General features: G+C 49.3%; 1 long non-coding RNA gene across 4 annotated transcripts; it reads right to left on the bottom strand.

Annotated features, from left to right (window-relative positions):
• Positions 1-1,121: 1,121 nt before the first annotated feature.
• Positions 1,122-9,828, bottom strand: LOC116665742. 4 transcript variants are annotated; one of them, XR_004322394.1, is made up of 6 exons: positions 9,650-9,828; positions 9,449-9,498; positions 7,619-8,133; positions 7,372-7,451; positions 6,751-6,838; positions 1,122-3,135 (listed from the first exon to the last, which is right to left on the bottom strand). It is a non-coding gene; the product is annotated as an uncharacterized LOC116665742 (long non-coding RNA). The 4 variants fall into 4 exon arrangements; XR_004322396.1 differs by lacking the exon at positions 7,619-8,133; XR_004322393.1 differs by lacking the exon at positions 9,650-9,828 and having other exon boundaries at positions 9,449-9,586.
• Positions 9,829-18,841: the final 9,013 nt, after the last annotated feature.

Genomic DNA, 18,841 nt, shown 5'->3' with positions numbered 1-18,841 from the left:
ATTCATGTCCTCATCTGAGGCTTCACCTCCTCCAATCCATTCCCTGTCAGTCTCTGGAGGGATCATTCTGCCACACAGATCTGGTCATGTTATCTTCCTGCTTAAGACCCCATCAGTGGTTCCCCACTGCTCTTGGGATGAACTCCAGACCCTCCTTCGTATCTGGCAAGGGCCTTCAGGAGGCCCTCCTATTCAGGTGCAGCTCCAGGCCCTCCCTACAGGCATCACAGGTCCAGCCACACTAGCTCTGCTGAGGAGAGGCAGTGTGTGTGGTGACTAGTGCTTGGGCATTGCAGCCAGTCTGCCTGGATTCAAATCTCAGCTCTCCTACCTGCCAGCTCTCTGGCTTTGTACAAGTTTCTCTGTCTGAAAGACTGGGTAATGATATAGCTTGGGGTGGGGGGATGCTGAGTTAATACATGAAAGTTTAGAATGATCCTCGGAGCATCATGACTGCCTACTATGTCTATAAGGTGTTACCATCATCATTATTGCTCCCTGAACACACTGGAGCAGTTCTAAAACATAATCCTCCATCAAGAGCCAGGGTCGGTGGCTCTTCCTCTTGAATCTGAGTGGCCTTAAAACTGCTTCAACCAGTAGAGTGAAGTGAGAGTGATGTTTTATGACTTCTGAGGCTGGGTTATACAAGGTGGTACAGCTTCTTTTTTCTGAAAAAATATATATTTTTTATTGAAGTACAGTCAGTTTACAATGTTGTGTCAATTTCTGGTGTGCAGCATAATGCTTCAGTCATACACGAACATATATATATTCATTTTAATATTCTTTTTTACCATATATTACTACAAGATATTGAATATAGTTCCCTATGCTATACAGTATAAATTTGTTGTTTATCTATTTTATATATAGTAGTTAGTATCTGCAAATCTTGAACTCTTTCCCACTCCCTTTCCCTCCTGGTAACCACAAGTTTGTTTTCTATGTCTGTGAGTCTGTTTCTGTTTTGAAAATAAGTTTGTTTGTTTTTTGTTTTTTAGATTCTACATGTAAGCGATATCATATGGTATTTTTCCTTCTCTTTCTGGCTTACTTCACTAGAATGACGATCTTCAGGTCCATACATGTTGCTGCAAATGGCATTTTTTTTATGGCTGAGTAGTATTCTGTTGTATAAATATACCACAACTTCTTTATCCAGTCATCTGTCAATGGACATTTAGGTTGTTTCCATGTCTTGGCTATTGTAAATAGTGCTGCTGTGAACATTGGGGTGCAGTGCTACAGCTTCTATCTTTTCCAATAAAATACTCATTAGTGGAGCCCTGATCATCCCGTCTGAAGACCCTGAGGAAGCCATTATGTGAGGAAGCCCAAACTGCACAGACAGGCCATGTGCAGGCACTGACTGCAGTCCTAGTCTTTCATTCATCCAGTGCCAGACATGTGAGTAAATGAGACTTTAGACAGCTTCAGCCCCCTATTTTGAGTTGCTCCAGATGCCCCAGACATTGAGGAGCAGAGACACTCTGCCATATCTAAATTCCCAACCTACAGAGTCTATGAACATAATACAGTGGTTGTTTTAAGTTGCTTAATTTTGGGGGGTAATTTGTTACACAGCAATAGATAACTGACACACACATGATGCTCTCCTTTTCTCCTTGGCAAACTCCTGCACATTCTTCAAGACCCTGAGAAAAATGTCACATCCTCTTTGGAGCCTTCTCTGATTCCTCCCTGCCCTTTCCTCACTGTGTGGATCTGTTTTCTCATCTCTACCATAAGACCAGGCATCCTGAAGGCAGGAACTTGGGTCCACATTTATCTCCCCAGCACCTGGTCAGGGATGGACAATGTAGTAGGTTACATTTACTGAATGAATGAATGACTGAGGCCAGAGCTGTCTCTCCACAGGAGCTAGCCTGCATGACAGAACTATCTGGAAGATATTGGCATAGTTTCCACATTGTGAGACTAGATAAATATTGGTACAGTGAAGAATAATCCTGACTTATTCAAATCCTATAAAATCACCTGGGGAGCTTTAAAAATGTCCAGCCACAAGCCCTGCCCCAGGTCACCTGGGTCACACTCTGTGCAGGGGAGGCCCAGGTAGTGGTGCTTTAGGAATATTTGCCAGGTGATTCTAACAGGCAGCAGCGTGGAGAAGCACTGCTGTTTAACCATGCCAGCAACATCAGTGATGATGCTGGCTCACAGTACTTACCATGTGCCAAGTGTCCTATGGTTTTTCATGAATTAACTCATCTAATCTACACCACCGCCCTATGAAGAGAAACCGTAATCACCTCCCACTATAACAGCTTTGTTGAGGTATAGCTGACACACAATAAACTGTACCTTTTAAAGTATATAGTTTGATATTGTGAGATATATATATATATATATATATATATATATACACACACACACACACACGTCAACACAATCAAGACAATGAACATATCCGTCACCCCTAAGTGTGTCCTTGTGCCCCCTTGTAATCCCTCCCTCCTGCCCCTCCCTGGCTCCCTCTGTCCACAAGTGACCACCTCTGCTTCCTGTTGCTGTATTAGTTTGTACTTTCTTGAATGTTGTAGAAAGGAAATCATGCAGTATGTACTTTTTTTCGTCCAGTTTCATTCACTCATAATAATTTTGAGATTCATCCACCTTGCCCTATGTATGGATAGTCCATCCCTTTTCATTGCTGAGTAGTATCCCACTGCGAAGAATATCACTTCATCCCCCATTTTAAGGATGAGGAGACTCAGGTTCAGAAAAATGAAGTGACTTGCCCAAGGTCACTTGGCTGGTAAGTTGTGAACTTGAATCCAGGTAGTTGCCTCCAGGGCCAGCTGGCCTAACTGTCACTTGTGTGTTCTCTCTAATTAGTCCATAATACCCTTTCCTGTGTAGGCAGAATGATGCACCCCCCCAACTCTAGGGGGGAAAAAAGAAAAAACAGTCTATGTCCAATCCCTGGAATCTGTGAAGATGGTACATAAAATGGCAAAGGGGAATTCAATTTGCAGGTGGAATTAAGATTCTTATCAGCTGACCTTAAAAAAAGAGATTATCTTTGGTTATCCAGGTGGGCCCAACACAGTCACAAGGGTCCCTGAAGAAGCGGTCGCAGTCAAATATTAAAGATGCTGTGGGCTGGATCTAAAGATGGAAGAAGGGGCCATGAGCCAAGGAATGTAAGTAAAAGACAATGAGACAGATTGTCCCCTAGAGCTTCAGAAGGAATGCAGTCCTGTTGACACCCCAGTGAGACCCACTTCAGACTCTGACCTCCAAGTCTGTAAGACAGTACACTTTTGTTGTTTTAAGTCACTAAGTTCGTGGTGATTTGAGAGAGCAGCCATAGGAAACTGACAAAGTGACCTTGACTGTGAGTCCTGGGAGGCCAGCCAGGGGCTGTAGAGTGTGCAGAGGCAGCTGGGGCAGACTGAGCCTATCTAAGCATGTGGAACTCCAGGCAGAGTCCGCACCCCCAGCTCCCTGCCCCAGGCGCAGCCTCAGGCTCTGGCTGAAACATTTCCAGGGTCACAGGGGCAGCTGGGATGTGGGCAGAGATTTCTGGGTAGAACAAATCATCCCCTAGTTCTCTGTGGGCCTATGGTGAATGCAAGAGGCAGGCCTTCTCCACCATCTGAGCAAGACAGACTCGGGCCCTCACTGCAGAGGATGCTGGGAGTGTGGGCATGCCAGCCATGCAGCGGGACCTCAGAAAACAGAGAAGTTCAAAGGCCCTGGGGAAGGAGGGGCTGCTGGGAACCCGTGGGGGCTGACAGCAGTGAGAGCATGCTTAGCACCCAGCATTCTAGGCAGAGAGCGGCAAGGGCAAAGGCCTGGCAGAGTGGGGAGGGGGCCAGGGTCAGCATCTGGTCAGGAAGGGGCTGGGCTTTCCTAACTGCATCTAAGCTGATAATCATCAGATTCATGTGTGAGAAGGCCACGGTGGCTGTTTTGTGATACGTAGATTGGAGGAGAGCAAGGCAAGGGCCCAGAACCCCCCAGGAGAGGGACTAGTTGTCCAGGTGAGAGAGAAGGTGGTGGGCACCAGAAAGGTGACAAGGAGCTAGAGAGGAGGGGGCATCTTTGGGAGAAGAAGGGGCAGCTGACGGCTGGTGGGAAGCCCTCACCCAGAATGAACCCAGACCTGGCTGTGGTGGTGGCTTCAGGATGTGCCTTGTGAAGGCATTAAGGCCAGCACCTGGGGCTGCAGTCAGCCCGCGGGCCAGGCCTGGCCACACCCAGCCAAGTTCGAGGGTGAAAGAAAACAAATGCTGAAAAGTCCCGAATTCCCGAGTGAGGGTAAGGGATCTTTTTTTATTGTCACTGTTTCTTGCAGGCATGAGGAAGTTTAAGAAAGCCTTCCTGAGGAAGAGCGGCAGCTGGAGGAAGCTTCCTGGCCTGTGAGCATGTCCTTGGTCTGCAGTCTGTCTGGGCAGGAGGAGGAAGGATTGGTGAGCTATCCGGGTGGTAACTGGGGCCCGGATGCCCTTTCTGGCCCTGGAGATGAAGCTCTTATTGGGGCGGGGTCTGGAGAATGCTGTCTCCAGTGCTTCCCACCAACTCCCACGTGACAGGCTGAGTATGTGAAGCCTGGAGGAGGGGTCCTGCCCTGTAGGCTCCATCCTCAAGGAGGGAGCCCTGACATCGTGTCAAGGGCCCAAGCCTGCCCTGGGCCTCCTACCACTGACCAGGGCTGACAGCCAGACTGACGGGGCCAGGGGCCATCTGGGCAGCCACCATCTCCTCTCCAGCCTTTGGTGCCCCTGACATGGTAACAGGCCATCACATCTCCCACTGGGATGGGCTGAACTGTGTCTCCTCAAATTTCACATGTTAAAGTCCTAACCCCCAGTACCTCAGAATGTGTCTGTACTTGGAGATGGGGTCTTAAGGAGATAATTAATTTAAAAAGATATTCTTATAAAAAAGGAAATTTGGACATAGACACGCACAGAGGGAAGATGAGGTGAAGATACAGGGAGAAGACAGCCATCTACCATCCAAAAAGAGAGACTTTTTCTTACCAACCCTGATGACACTTCGATTTCAGATTTCTAGCCTCCAGAACTGTGAGAAAATAAATTTCTGTTGTTTAAACCACGCAATCTATGGTACCTTGTTACAGCAGCTCTGGCAAAGTAAGAAACCTAGCATTGATAGCAGTGAACACGTACGGTGACCTTCCTGTGTTCCAGGCACGGTGCCAAGCATGGAGCACACGTCATCACTCTTAATCCTCACCCATCCTGGCAGGTAGAGATCAGGGACCTCGTTGAAGCAGCCTGGCTTTGCCACCTACCGGCTGTGTGATCACAAGTGAATCACTTTGCCTCTCTGGGCTTTAGTTTCCTCATCTGCTCACTGGTGCTGGAATAGTACCTACATCCCAGGGTGGTTTCAAGGAATGCTATTAAAACATATAAAGGGTTTAGGCCAGGTCCTGGCACATAGTTGGTGCTCACTAAATGTTGGCTATTATTGTTTTCATTTTACAGATATGAAAATGGAGGTTCTGAGAGGTTAAGTAACTTGCCCAAGATTGCACAGCTAGCAAGTGCTGAGGCCAGGATTCGAATCCAGACAAAGCTGACTCTAAGCAAACTCCACGATGCTGCCTCCTCCCTTGCTACCCCTCTGCGACCCAGAGAGCACAATGGCCACCTCTGAGACTCAGCCCACCACACTCAGGCCCATACTACCGGAAGTAGGCCCGTCACGCTACCAAAATGATCTGTTTGGGGTTTGTCTCCCCCACCATACTGAGCCTGTCTTTGGGACAGGCTCCTTGCTGGAGGGCCCCAACTGTGAACACAGGCCTCTGTGGATATTTGGGAACCAGGCTCACGTTGCACTCAGCCTAAGTTCCTCTCCAGGCCCTTCCTGGCCAGTTCGTTTCCTCCTCTGGCCCTCACTTCAGCCTTTTGAAGTGGGCAGGGCTGGGGAAGTGAGGTCCCAACAGGAGAGCAACCTGCCCAAGGACACACGGCTGGGAAGCAGCAGGACTGAGAGGAGAACCCAGCTGTTTCTACAGCTCCGGGTCCCAGCCTCTGGCTTAAAATACCAGGCGGCCCCAGAAGGAGGTGAGACTGTGCTTGGGGTCCTGGGAGGGGCAGAGCCTCTTGCTCCTGAGTAGCCTGCTGTCCTGGACATAGGCCTGAAACCACCCTCCCAAATGCTGCTACAGCATTGCTTCTCTAGTGGTAACAGCCAGGTGTATCTGCAAACCACTTCCTGAGCTTGGAGGCCTGTGAGCTCAGAGACCAGCATGATGAGAACGGCTTCCAGGGACATATCACGGGATCTGTGGCCCTTGCTGGAGAGACTTGTGTCCAAAAACAAGAGATGACCTTGGGGGGAGGGTATAGCTCAGTAGTAGAGTGCTTGCTTAGCATACATGAAGTCCTGGGTTCAGTCTCGAGTACCTCCATGAAAAAATACATAAACCTAATTACCTCCCCCCCTCCAAAAAAGAGTAGGGGGGAAGAAAGTTAAAAAAAAAAAAAAAGAGGTGACCTTGATTTATCTCTTCAGCTAGTTAGGAGTGGTCCAGACCACACTTCCTGCATCCTCTGACTGTAAGCTCTTCTGTGAATTCAGTGGTTCATTGTAGTGATCCAGCAAATCTGGCCTGCTTGGAGGCCCCACTGCCAGCCCACCACCCACTAAGGCCTGCAGTGTGGGGACATGTTTCCCTAGACTACAGACTGAAACAGGCCTGGACGCACTCCTTGGGGGCTCTTGCCTCCTCTCCCACATTACCTTTGTGTGTCCTGAGCGCTGTGCCTTTATTTTTCCTTGAAAGAGAGCTGGGGATCAAGAAAGGGTGACGCAGCTCCCTGCAGCTGACCTGCAAAGACAGAAGACATCACTCCCAGCTGACCAGCCAGATCTCTTTAATCTGGCCTGTGCAGGGCTGAGGGGGTTCTCTGGGTCTTCCTGCCCAACCTGCCCTTGTCTTAGCACCATTGTCTTTGGAGAGGGACAGCCTCTCCACTGCTCTTGTCCCTTCTTGCAGCCTAAATGAGCTCTCTGGCCTCAGTTGCTCCCTCCCCTCTGAAATCTTTTAAAGTGGTTTGCTGAGTTGAAGCTTCTTAACTGGCCCCATGGCCTGTGTAATCGAGCCTGCACCAGCCTATCTCCCCATGCCATGCTGACTTCTTCTCAAAAGTGTCACTCTCTATGGGCCCTGCTGCCCTTGGCACATCCTCTTCGCTTAAAATGCTTCCATCTCCCTGCCCTTTTCCCCATACCCAGCCCATAGCCCTGTTTCCTGCTGAGCCCACCTGCACATGCCCTGGGCAGCAGTACCAGTCAATCCCAGATGAAACCCATCAGCCACCCCTGGACAAGTTCACGCCCAAGGTTCCTCGCAGCTCTCACCTTTGGCTTTCTAAATCTATTCCAGCTTCAGTCGGCCCTTCTGCAGGATGGGAGAGGAGACCTCTGCCTACTCCTTCATTCTAAGGGGCGAGAACATGCATCAGACTGTCTGTCTTCACCTGGGCCTCTGTTTCCCCAGGGTCTGCCCCGGCTCCCACCCCAGAATATTTCCTTCCACTTATGGATTTCCACTCAGACCCCTAACAGTTCCCAACAGGTAGCTGAATCCCACTCATAATGTACCTACCTGTAATTATCAGGATATTTAAATTATCTATTTGGGTGTGGACTCATTTGCTGGAGCCTCTGAGTTACACTGTCCTTCTGCAGGATTGTGAGTTGGGAAACGAGCACTTGGTAGTGGGGGCTGAGAGGCCGACGTACAGATGCTTCCAAGGGGTAGAGAGGTGTCTTCCACACACAGGGCAGCCTCTTAAAATGATTCCAGGACAATTGTGTAGGGTCAGGGATGAACACAGGACTGACAGCTGGGAGACCTGGTTTCTTCCTCAGTCCCAGTTCTGTCCCGTGAACCTGGTCTGTGGGTATCTGGACAATCCTCTGCGCCTCTAACATCAGTTTCCCCATCCGTGCAATGAGTGAAGTCAGAAAGGATACCACAGCCAGTGGTAGAGTGGATGGGGCCTTGGTGAACTGGTGGCTGGTGCCAGGCTTAAAGCAGCTCCAGGCTGTCCCTCTGCTCCAGCCAACTGCAGGTGGGCTGCCTTGTGTAAATGCATTCTATGTGGTCTGATTCTCCAACTGTCAAAGAAGTCAAAAATCCAGATTTTGGTGCAAAATTTCCTTATTTTTACCTGATGGCAATGAATTCAAAATATTATAAAATACTGTGGGGGCCAAAGAAAACATACCAGGAACTCTTGCTTGCTCACTTTGGACTGGAAAATCTCTGACCTTTAGTGCTGTGGCTCTCATCTGGGTTACACACTAAAATCACCTGATTTAAGGTCTGCAGTAGAGCATCCTGGTGAACACAAGGCACCAGGTGCAGGGCTGAACCCTGTGTCATGGACGGGCTGGGTTACCTGGGTAAGTTATATCACATCACTGAGCCTCTTCTTTGAGATCTGACCAATGGGGCTTATGGACAGTGCAGGAACGATTCATTCATGTAAAGGTCTTGGCATATAAATGGTGTTCAGTGAATGAAGGGTGAAAAAGCCATTGGTAGTTGCTTTTGACTGAGTAGCTTGAACCTGGCCTTGGAAAACAAGCCATTTGCTTTCAGACCTGAGACAATGGAAAGTTGCCCAGGGCTGGAGGTCGTGGGACAAGGGACCCAGCTCCACCTCTCCCAGCTGTGGAGTTTGGGAAGAGTCTCCCCGAGCTTAGCATCACCGACTTTCCTGAACACTGTCTTGACCAAGGCTCTCTTTTCATCCTGAATGCCAAAGATTCACTCCGAGCTTATTTGGGGTTGGGGCAGGGACAGACTCAACTCAAAGCTTCCATGTGCATGGAGGGCTGACATTGCCCTAGAGAATCCTCAGGCAGCCTTAGAGAGAGGTTATAATCTGCCCATTTGATGAGAAAACTTGAAGTGAGATAGTGTGACTCCCTCGGAGAGGTACAGGCTAGGAGGAGCAGAGCTAGTTTCGGAATCCAAGACCTAATCACATCTGACTCCCAAGATTAGGGTGGGAGATGCCTTCAGGGGCTGGACACAGAGGCAAGCAATACAGAGAAGGTTTATAGTCAGGGTGTGCCGGTACTTGACAAAGATTCTCTCCTTGACCAAACCCTAATCCGACTCTTCTGAGCTCTTTCTCAACTAGGCCTCGAATTTTGGACTTTTGGACTTTTGTGCTCTCCTAAATTAAAGGGACCAGACTCCAGTTAAAGGGACTCATATTAAAAAAAAAAAGTATACAAGTCTGCTGGCTAATAAGAGCCCAAGGCCTGGGGTTTGCGAGTCCTTGTTGCCTAAGTGATCCTCAGTGATCCTCAGTGCCCTCGACTGGTCGGATTGGTTGGTTTCTCCGAGAAAGGAACCCAAGTGCCTGCGGAGTCACCGCCCAGGGCCGGCGGAGCGGGGGCGCCCGCCTAGCGCACTTACCTTCCGACAGGACCTGACGGTTGGTCCCAGCTCCCGGCATCCCCAGCCGCCTGTCGTGAGACACAAGATCAGGTCTCCGGGCTCCGAGTCCAGACGACCCTGGGCAGCCGTCCCCTCGCTGGCCAGGCCGAGCCCTGACCTCTCCCCTCCCCCCGCCACCCGCCCGCCCCCTGCACTGGCCCCAAGTCCCTGGGTTCTGACCTCCGGCTCTCAGCCGCCGGGTCCTACCCCACCCCGCCTGCTGGTTGGCCCCGCAGTGGGGGGCCGGGGCCTCGATCTCCCGCCCCTCTCCAGCGACCTCTACCCACGCCGGCCCCCTGGCCTCGCGCCCGGCTCTCCCGGCTCCGGGGCGCCCCTCCTCGCCTCCTCCCTCTGCGCTCTTTCCCCCGGCCCCCAGCTGCGGCGGCTTCCTCCTCCTCCCACCCCCCGTGGCTCTGGAATTCCTGGTGGAACCTACTCCCCCGCCCGCCCTGCATCCCGGCGCGCGGAAGCCCGCGGAGCGTGCGGCCCGGGTGCGGGGTGCGCCCAAGGGCAAGTGGCTTGCGGCGGCTGTGGCCGTGTCTAGACTTAGCTGCGGTGTTTTCACGTGCACGCGTGTGTGCTTCTGCATCCGACTGTGTTTATACACCGGTGTATAATTTTTTGTGCACACACGCGCAGTGACACTTGGGGAAACTTTTCTGAAAATCCTGGGCTGGCAGTTTAAATATAAAAAGGCTTTTGTTTAATGCCAGAAGCATTTCCCCTATGCTCTGGGACTCAAGGAATACTCACCTGCTTCCCCCTCCCCTTAAAGACCTGGTGGCAAAGGCTTTCTTTGTGGAGTGGTAGACTGAGGTTTCCTTGCATTGAGGAAAAACTTATTTTGAGGTCCACCCCATGCCCCTACCCCTCCATACCCCTCCACCAAAAAAGCTTTCTGGGGACCCCAGGCTCCCTAGTCTGTCTCTCTCCTGGGGCTGTTTAACTCTGAATTTTACCCCCTCAATTATCTGCGAGTGTTAAAATGATGCCAGCATCACTCCGGCTGTAGAATTCAAGTTGAAACGTGGCCAGCACGTGGGGATGGCTGAGGAGCAGTGCCCTCCGGTTGGAGGGTGTTTGGAGAAGGTGAGCAAGGCCAAGAAATTGAGGGCCAGGGGAACAAAGTGAGGGCCTTCAGGGTGAGCACACCTCCTCCAAGTGGGGATGCTAACACCTGTCTCATACAGTTTGGAGTTTAATTCCTTTATTGTACATTTAGTGGCTACACCTTTCTTTGTACACTGAGTAGGTACAAAGACAACTGTAGATTAGTTTGTTGGGGGGGGGTGCAGGAGGAGGGATAGAATAGTGCAGAAGGACATATACTCTGGATTCTAGATTCAAATCCTGACCCTGCAACTGTCCAACTTACCCATTTCTGTGTGCCTCTTTCCTTCCCTGTAAAGTGGAGCCAATAGTGGTGACACACCTTCCAGGGTTATTATGAGGATGAAATGAGTTAATTTACATAAGCACTAGAACAGTCCTGGCACATGTATGTGCTGTGTGAGTCTCAGTTTTTATTATTTAGATCAGGGGTTGGCACCACTGGTTTTACATGGCCCTCCCTCGAGCTAAGAATGGTGTGTGTACATTTTTAAATGTATGAGGAGGGGGGAACACAAAAGAAGACTAATATTTCAGGAGGCATGCAAATTCTACGGCATTTAAATTTCAGTGTCCATAAATAAAGTTTTATTGGAACACAGCCACACTCATTCATTTTCATATTATCTATGGCTGCTTTCACACTACAAAGTAGTTCAGTAGTTGTGAGTTGTGACAATGACAGGTGCGGGGATTTTTGCCTGTTTGATCATTAGTGTGCCCAGTGCCCAGAACATAATAGATGCCTAATAAGTTGCATGATTGAGTTTGGCCCAGGCAATCGTGGGTGGCGGGGACTACAATGCTCCTAAACTTGGCACGGGGGTCCATCGTAATTTAAGCAGATGTTCCCTTGGAGATCAGAAGGGGCAGTTGTTCCTCCCCCTACAACACACACACCTTCTCAAGGGGGAACCAAGGAATCAGACTGGCTGCTGGGAAAAAACTGCTGCCCACGTTAGCCTTACTTTAGGAAAGGCACTCACACACATGGCTCGTGTGTACTCTTTTCTATCCAGCCAAACCACATGAGCAAGCCCCCAGGGAGAAGCAATTTGGGGTCATCGCTGGGAAGGTCCCCTTCCCTCCTACTGTGGCCCACTTAGGCAGGAGTGTGAGAATGGCTTCCCGGAGAGGAGAACTTGACCTTCCTGGGCCTCATGACAAAGGAGTTGTGGGGATGGACCTTTGTCCCTTGGGAGGAAAGAGGAGAGAGGAGGCAACCAAGTCCCGGCTCTTTGGGAGCACTTAGGATGAGATTCCATTTGGCCTTGCCAAGAGGCTCTCCAAAAGTCCAGGTGAAAAGTTCCTGTGACAGTCAGCTGGGAGAAATAAACAAATAACCCAGCATGAGAGCATGCACAGGTCCTCCTGTTGGGAGGACACACTTGCCTGCCCAGGTGACCCGGCCCAAGGGCTCCATATGGCGTCTCCCAGGGCTGGTAGAGGCTCCTTCCATCATTCAGTGTTTCCTGAAGTCCTACTGTGTGCTAGGCATTGGTGATGTTGCCAGGAATAAGATATAGGCCTTCCTAGGTGGTGCTCACAGAATTCTAGGAACATAAATAATTATGATGCATTGAGAGAAGTACGTGAATCCCAGGGCCCCACAAAAGGAGTAAGGATACAACCAGACATTTCACAGATTAGGAAACCGAGATGGCCAAAAACACATGCAAAAAAACTCTGACTCCTGAACTAGAAAAATGCAAACTAGAACCCCATGAAATGCCTTTGTATGCCCATCAGATGAGCAAAAGTAAAAATGGGTGATATCACTTAAGTAATGGTTGATAAGGGGTTGGTGGGAGGCAGAATCCTATATAGGTGGTAGAAATATGAATTGTTGCAAGATTTTGAAGAAAAAGAAAATTGGCAATATATATTAAAAATGTAAACAAAACAAGACAAAAATAGCCTCTGTCCAGCAGCCACACTCCTGAGATTCCATTCTGGGACTTAAAGATAAACATACAAGGATATTTACTGAAATGTTTTTTGAAGTGATAAAAACTTGGTAACGTTTACTTCCAAGATGAAAGGTTAAATTGCAATATGTCTATATACATGATATTATGTGACCATGAAATAGAATGAGTTGGCTTTACTCTAAGTACCCTGGAGGGCTTCCATGATACATGATCAAGTGAGGAGGACCAGAGATGCACGAATGTCTGCTGTCTATAATATGATGCATCTTTTAACACTAATACCAGCCCTGCCCCTTCCTGTATATGTACTTTTTGTTTGTACATGACAGTGAGCATAGAGAATCCTTCTGGAAGTCTACACGCCAGACTGCTTTGGAAGTGGGGACTGGGAAAGAGGTGGATAAGGGAGAAGATAACTTGGTCTACAGGAAAACGAAGAAATTATAAACTGCATAGTGTTGATAGAAAATACGTAACCTAATGTTATGTTAAATCTGTGAAAGCAGATTTCTCCATGGACAATGAGAAGCTAGTGAGGCGGACAAAGGAAAACACGGATTTAATCTTGGGTGGGTCTGTGGGTAATTTTCCTTCTGGATTTCTGTAGTTTCAATTATAGTGCTTCTTTTTCAGTGTTTGAAAAATCAAGAAAGATCATGTAATAGCAACATTATCCCCAGGTGCAAACTGGGCAATTAATTGTCTAGGGGAATGGGAGGTTCAGGGGTTTGAACAGAGCCTTTACCCTCAATGTGGTAAAATTTTAACAACTATTGGGGACATATAGGTATCTGCTATATTATTTTCTGCCTGTTTGAAATCTTCCCTAGTCAAAAATTAAAATAAAAGAATTTGGGAGTTGATGGACATTTGGGGGAAAGATGTCCCTCTCCAAAAACTTGACACCTGATACAATCGCCTGTGGTTCCCAGATACCATCTTGGTCGCCATTATCTGTCTATCTTTGTCTTTCTAAACATCTATCCATCTGAAATCAATACATCAACACTATGCTTCAGGCAAAGTGTAGAAACTGAAATTAACCTACCGCACAGGGCAAAGCTCCAGCTTTGGAGGGAGGTCCGCTTTGATTTCAAGCAGTGTTTCACCCCTTAGGAGCTGTGTGACCTTAGTCCAGTGAGCGACACGGTCTCTCTGAGCCTCTGTTCTGTCTGTAAAGTGGAGATAATCACGGCGTGTGGACATCAATTTAGGCAGTGTAGGAGGAGCTCTCTGCAGGATATCAGGCTGGGTCTTGGGGGGTTGTGCACCAAAGAGAAAGGTCTGGAAAGAGGGGAGCTTGTTCCTCCCCTAGACCGAGGGGAGCATGATTTTGTGCCTCTCCTGCCCCTTATTCCTTAGGCCTGAGGCCAAGTTCCTGGGGAGTTCCTGGGGAGTCCCTGGGGTTCAGAGGACGGAGGAGGAGTTTGTTTGCTGGTCTGTTGGATTTTTGAAGGTGGGTTGGTGTGGCGAGGGGCACCGGGCAGAGGCAGATGAGTGCTGAGGGCTCACAGGCCACGCCCACCCCCAACCCCTGCCGCCATCCTGGGATGTGGTGGATGGAGTGCGCTAGGGGTTCAGGGTGAGGACCCCACCTTACTTGCGCAGCATCTCTGTCTCCTGGTACTTTATGCAGGCAGCGGGGGCCCCAGGCTCTTCTAAGGATGAATCAGACCTTCCGGGAGGAAGAGGCCGCAAACTGTTCATGTCGCCCCCAATCCCACTTAAAAACATAATTTTTAATTAATATGTTTAAGTTTAATACTTAGACTCGTCAACATTTGAAAAACAAGGGCACACAGAACTGCACGTTAGTTTCTCACCTCTTTGTAGGAGTGTTTTTTTTTTTTGGAGCCCTCTTGGGTCCTCCAGTTTCCTGGCCTCATCTGCCTGATCAGTTTGCTCTGGAGACAACAGTCTGTGACTCCTGCTATGCTCCCACCGAGAGAACTGAGGAATTGGGGCGGGCTGTTTCAGGCAGCCCACAGTCATCAGTCCTCTTACCCACCCAACCCACCCACCCTTGACTGGAAGTTCCAAGCAGGCTAGAGACCACCCCTCTGCCTTGGGCAGCTCCATCCCATCTGGCCCAGAGCCTGTCACAGAGTAGACCCAAGACTGCCCAATAAATTTTTCTTGGGTGAAGAAAATGAATCCTTACATTTACAGATAGTCAGAGGTTACTTATTTTTTTTTTGTCAGAAAGATGTATTCTTTGTATTCTTTTTTCCTTTTTTAAAAATTGAAGTATGTGAAGTAGCACAGGAAACTATATTCAATACTTTGTAATGGCCTATAATGAAAAAGAATATGAAAAGGAATATATATAAATATATATATGTATAAATGAATTACTATGATATATACCAGAAATTAATGCAATATTGTAAATTGACTATACTTCAATAAAGAGGTCACTTTTTTGAGTACTATCCTAGTGCTTTATGTATTGGCTCATTTAATCCTTACAGCAGTCCCATAAGGCAGGTACCAGCATAACTCCGTTTTCACAGATGAGGAAACAGAGGCCTAGAGAAATGAAATAACTTGGTGGGAGGAAGGGAGTGGAGAGTCTAAAGCAGGCTGCCTACTTCCAGGTTGTCCTGGGTTGGTCTTACTTATTACTGAAAAAATGATGTCCCCACCCCACATGGCCACCTCAGGATATTAAGGCCCCTTGCTTGACTCCTCTCCCCCCAACATTTCTTTGTTACCTGGTATTGGAATTGGGAGCCTTGACTTCAAGAGTCAGCTCAGCCATAAGTTGGCAATGTGACCTTGGACATGTCTGACCCCCGCTAGACATCAGTTTTCCCATCTTTCCAGCCAGGTGGTTGGACTAGATCATCTCCTATGGTCCTTCCAGGTCGAAAACCCTGAACCCTTTGGCCATTAGAAGAGGGCCCGATCTTTCAATTTTCTGCCCTACACAAACAGGCTCTCCCTCTAGAAGTCCTTGGTTTGGCTGGATGGCAGCTCGGATCCCAGGGGCAGGAGAAAGTTTGGAGTGCTAGCAGAAACTTCCCGAATCCTCCCCTTGTTCCTGCTGGGCCCTTGGCTCTGGATGGGGGCTCCAGGGCCTCTCCCAGTGGGTGCCAGAGGCCGGAGCCGCCTTTGTCTGCCGCAGGAGGCCAGCCAGGCGGCTGCGGCTGCAACCGGCCCCTGCCCAGGCCTGGGAGATGGTTTTTTTTTCCCTGTGTGTTGCAGCTGGGACCGTTTATAATAGGAAAAAAAGAGAATGACCAGGCCAGCCGGCTGGAAAATAAAGAGACTTAAAAAGAAAAGGGGTAGGCTGTTCTTCTCCTGTGGAGGCTTCGGTTAAGCAGAAAGTTTTAGTTCCTTTCTGAAAGGCATTTGGGCTTTTGAAGTCCCCTGCGGGAGCTCCCTCTGGACCCTGGGAAGCCAGGTCCTGGCATGTCCCAATGTGCATGACCAGGATGGGGCCAGGGACACTCAGAGCAGGCAGCAGCAGGCCCTGGGAAATACGGCACCAGCCTGGGGTCACTGAGGTCCAAGCCCAGTGTCCCTCTGCTCCCAGCCTAAGCCCTACCACCTCTCCTTGGTGGTTTTTCACTTGAATCTCCTCTGCTCCCTCGGACTTTGACAGATGGCCTGGTGCCGGTGGGGCCACGGGGTGGGAGTAAACCCAGTCAGAGAACCACAGAGATTTCACAAATGGGGAGACTGAGGCACAGAGAGGGATTGCCTGAGACCACCCAGGGACCCTAAACTGGTTTAGTGGCTGTTGTGTGTGCTTTGCTGATAAATATTAACAAGAGCTAATGCACTTAGAGTATGGGAGGACCAGGTAATGAATCCAGGGAACTAGCAGATCAAAAAGAGCTTGTCTCAGGGAAGCTGCCTTACCATCTCTCTTCTCTTGACTCACCTTAGCTGGTTCCAGTCCTGGCCAATAAGCTCTCCTCCCTGTCAGCCCACCCCTCAGCAGGGGCACAGCCATACCCCTCACTGAAGAAGCACCACATTCAAAACATAACATTGATCAAGCCCCTACTGCGTCCAAAGTGGTGTGTGCCAGGCACGTCACAGCACCACTCACATCGTGCCGTCCACACGTGATTGGGGCAGGTCAACGGTGAGCTTCTGTTATTGCTCACAACCACCCTCTGCCACTGGCATTGGTTTCCTCATTTTACAAATGAGGTTGCTTTGCCTGAGGATTCAATTCAAGGACCTTTCCATGAGACCAGCCTCTGTGCTCTGCGGTGGCCCTGTCTAGAGTCTACCTCTGGCTTCTCTGGTCAGCTTGCTTCTCCCATCACCACCATTCACTGGGCATGAAGTGGGCGCCGTGGTGTGAAGGGGGTACTTGTCAAGTCCTAAGGCTCTGCCCTGAAACAGCTTTTGACCTAGCTGGGTAGGCAAAGATTTTTACCCCTTGGCCTCCGTAGTCCACCGTGTGAAGTGGTTGATTGCACAGAGATGTACTGGGCATCTCCTCTACACTGCACAGATTGGCAGTTTATCTCCTAATGCCCTCACTAAGTTCTGAGCATCTGCAGGGCACTGGAGATGTAACAGGGATCAGGGTAGACCCAGCCCTGATGGTCCCACTTCCTCCCTTCCTGCTTGTGGACATTGGGCCCTCAATTGTATGTGCTCAGTGTGGGGACCACATGTGCTGATGCTCTTCTGAAATCGCCATGGCATTTCTCTTAGGCCTGGGTACTTGTTAGGTTCTTTTCATGATGGGGGGAGGGTGGATGGTGGGAGGGGAAAGGGTATGAGCCTAGGAAACAACCCAATATCACTTTTTTGGGAAAATTATCTTAGTAAGATTGGTCCTGCACACTCTTAGGTCCTTTTGGTAAATAGAGGTCACAAAAGAGGCTGGAGGTGGGTGAAGATTTGCTGCTCCCGCATAACCTCTCTACCAGGTGACAATGAAGGCACGTTTCTGGCCAAATTCTGCCTCACACAGAAAGTTATGCAGGCAAGCCCATCCCAAGGACAGAACAGGTCCTACAACCAGTTTTGTCAGCTCAGTGGAGCTCCGGCATTCTGTCCTTTAAGGGTATCTGACCACCTCCAGAGTTTGAGGTGCACTCCAAACAAGCCCCATCACACCGCCCAGCAAGATTCTGTGTCCTCTGCTGGGCTCCAGGCAGGCAGGAAGCCTCCTGGAGGGGTGGAGCCTCGGGGGGGGGGTGGGAAGGGATGTACCCTAACGGGGACAGGTTACCCCAGCCTCACCAGATTTATACTCCCTGTGCAGGCAACGTGGGGACTGTCTCTAGACCATTTTGCTCAACTGTACCTTGAATGCCTTTAATTCCACCAATGAGAGCCCATTTCTAAGCCCATCACTTCTTTGGCTATCCTGTTTCCTAATTAGCAAAACATTGGTGGCTGATGGAGCTACTGATGAGGCCAGAGATCTTGTGACAAGTTCTGGAATGTGCCCCAGCCTGATAAGACTACTCCTGATTCAAGCTTAGACAACTGGGCATTTATCACCTTCATTATATGCTGGATTGTTTTTTTTTTTTCTTTCAAAGTGAATCACACAAACACTATTAAAGAACCATTCTAACAAAGCAACGAGTGACCCAGGGTTTGTGTGTGTCACACACCAGGGCAGCTGGAGGTGGTCTGGGTGGAGGTCCCAGGCCATGGCCAGGAGTTTCTAGCTTTCTGAGGGTGTGAGTCCACTGGGACCCTCTTGCCAAGCTGGTTTCTTTGCTGCCTTGTGGGTGTTCCCTGCAAAGACTGCTGATGCTTGAAGAATTAAATAATTATAATAATGACAAAATAGAAATGGCTTTCCCAGCTGAACAGAAACTGGGGAAGAAGAGGAGGTTCCCACACCCGACTTATTGTTTTTGGCACTGTGCTGCCACAGCTCCGGGGAGGCAGATGTCTGGGCCCGCCACTGGCCTCTTTGAGTTGTGGTCATGAGGGGGCACTGGGGACCCTTAGAGAATTTCAGGACCATCTGTAGGGATTTCCCTCCCCCAAACACCAGACTGTGAACTAAGAGCAGAGAGAGGGATTCTCTTCTATTTTAACTTTCTCTGTTCTGAAGCCTCAGAAGCTTCAAGATCAAGCCTTGTGGAAAGAACGCTCAATGTCATAGACACCAGTGTGGAGGCAGGGAAGACCTGGATGGTGGGTGGTTGCTGGTTAATAATCAAGATGCCAAGCCATCTCCTGACAGGTTCAGCAACAGGGCACAGTCATTACTTTCCAGGCAGGAGTGCCCAAGAAAACCTGGGTTCCACAACTAGATGGAGCATTACAATAAAACAAAAATGCAAAAGAGAAAAAGGAAAAATTAAGTCCACTCGAACACAGAGCCTTCTCAATAGAC

Source organism: Camelus ferus, chromosome 9 (assembly GCF_009834535.1).
Source record: "Camelus ferus isolate YT-003-E chromosome 9, BCGSAC_Cfer_1.0, whole genome shotgun sequence".
NCBI lineage: Eukaryota > Metazoa > Chordata > Mammalia > Artiodactyla > Camelidae > Camelus > Camelus ferus.
This window is presented reverse-complemented; position numbering and strand designations above follow the sequence as displayed.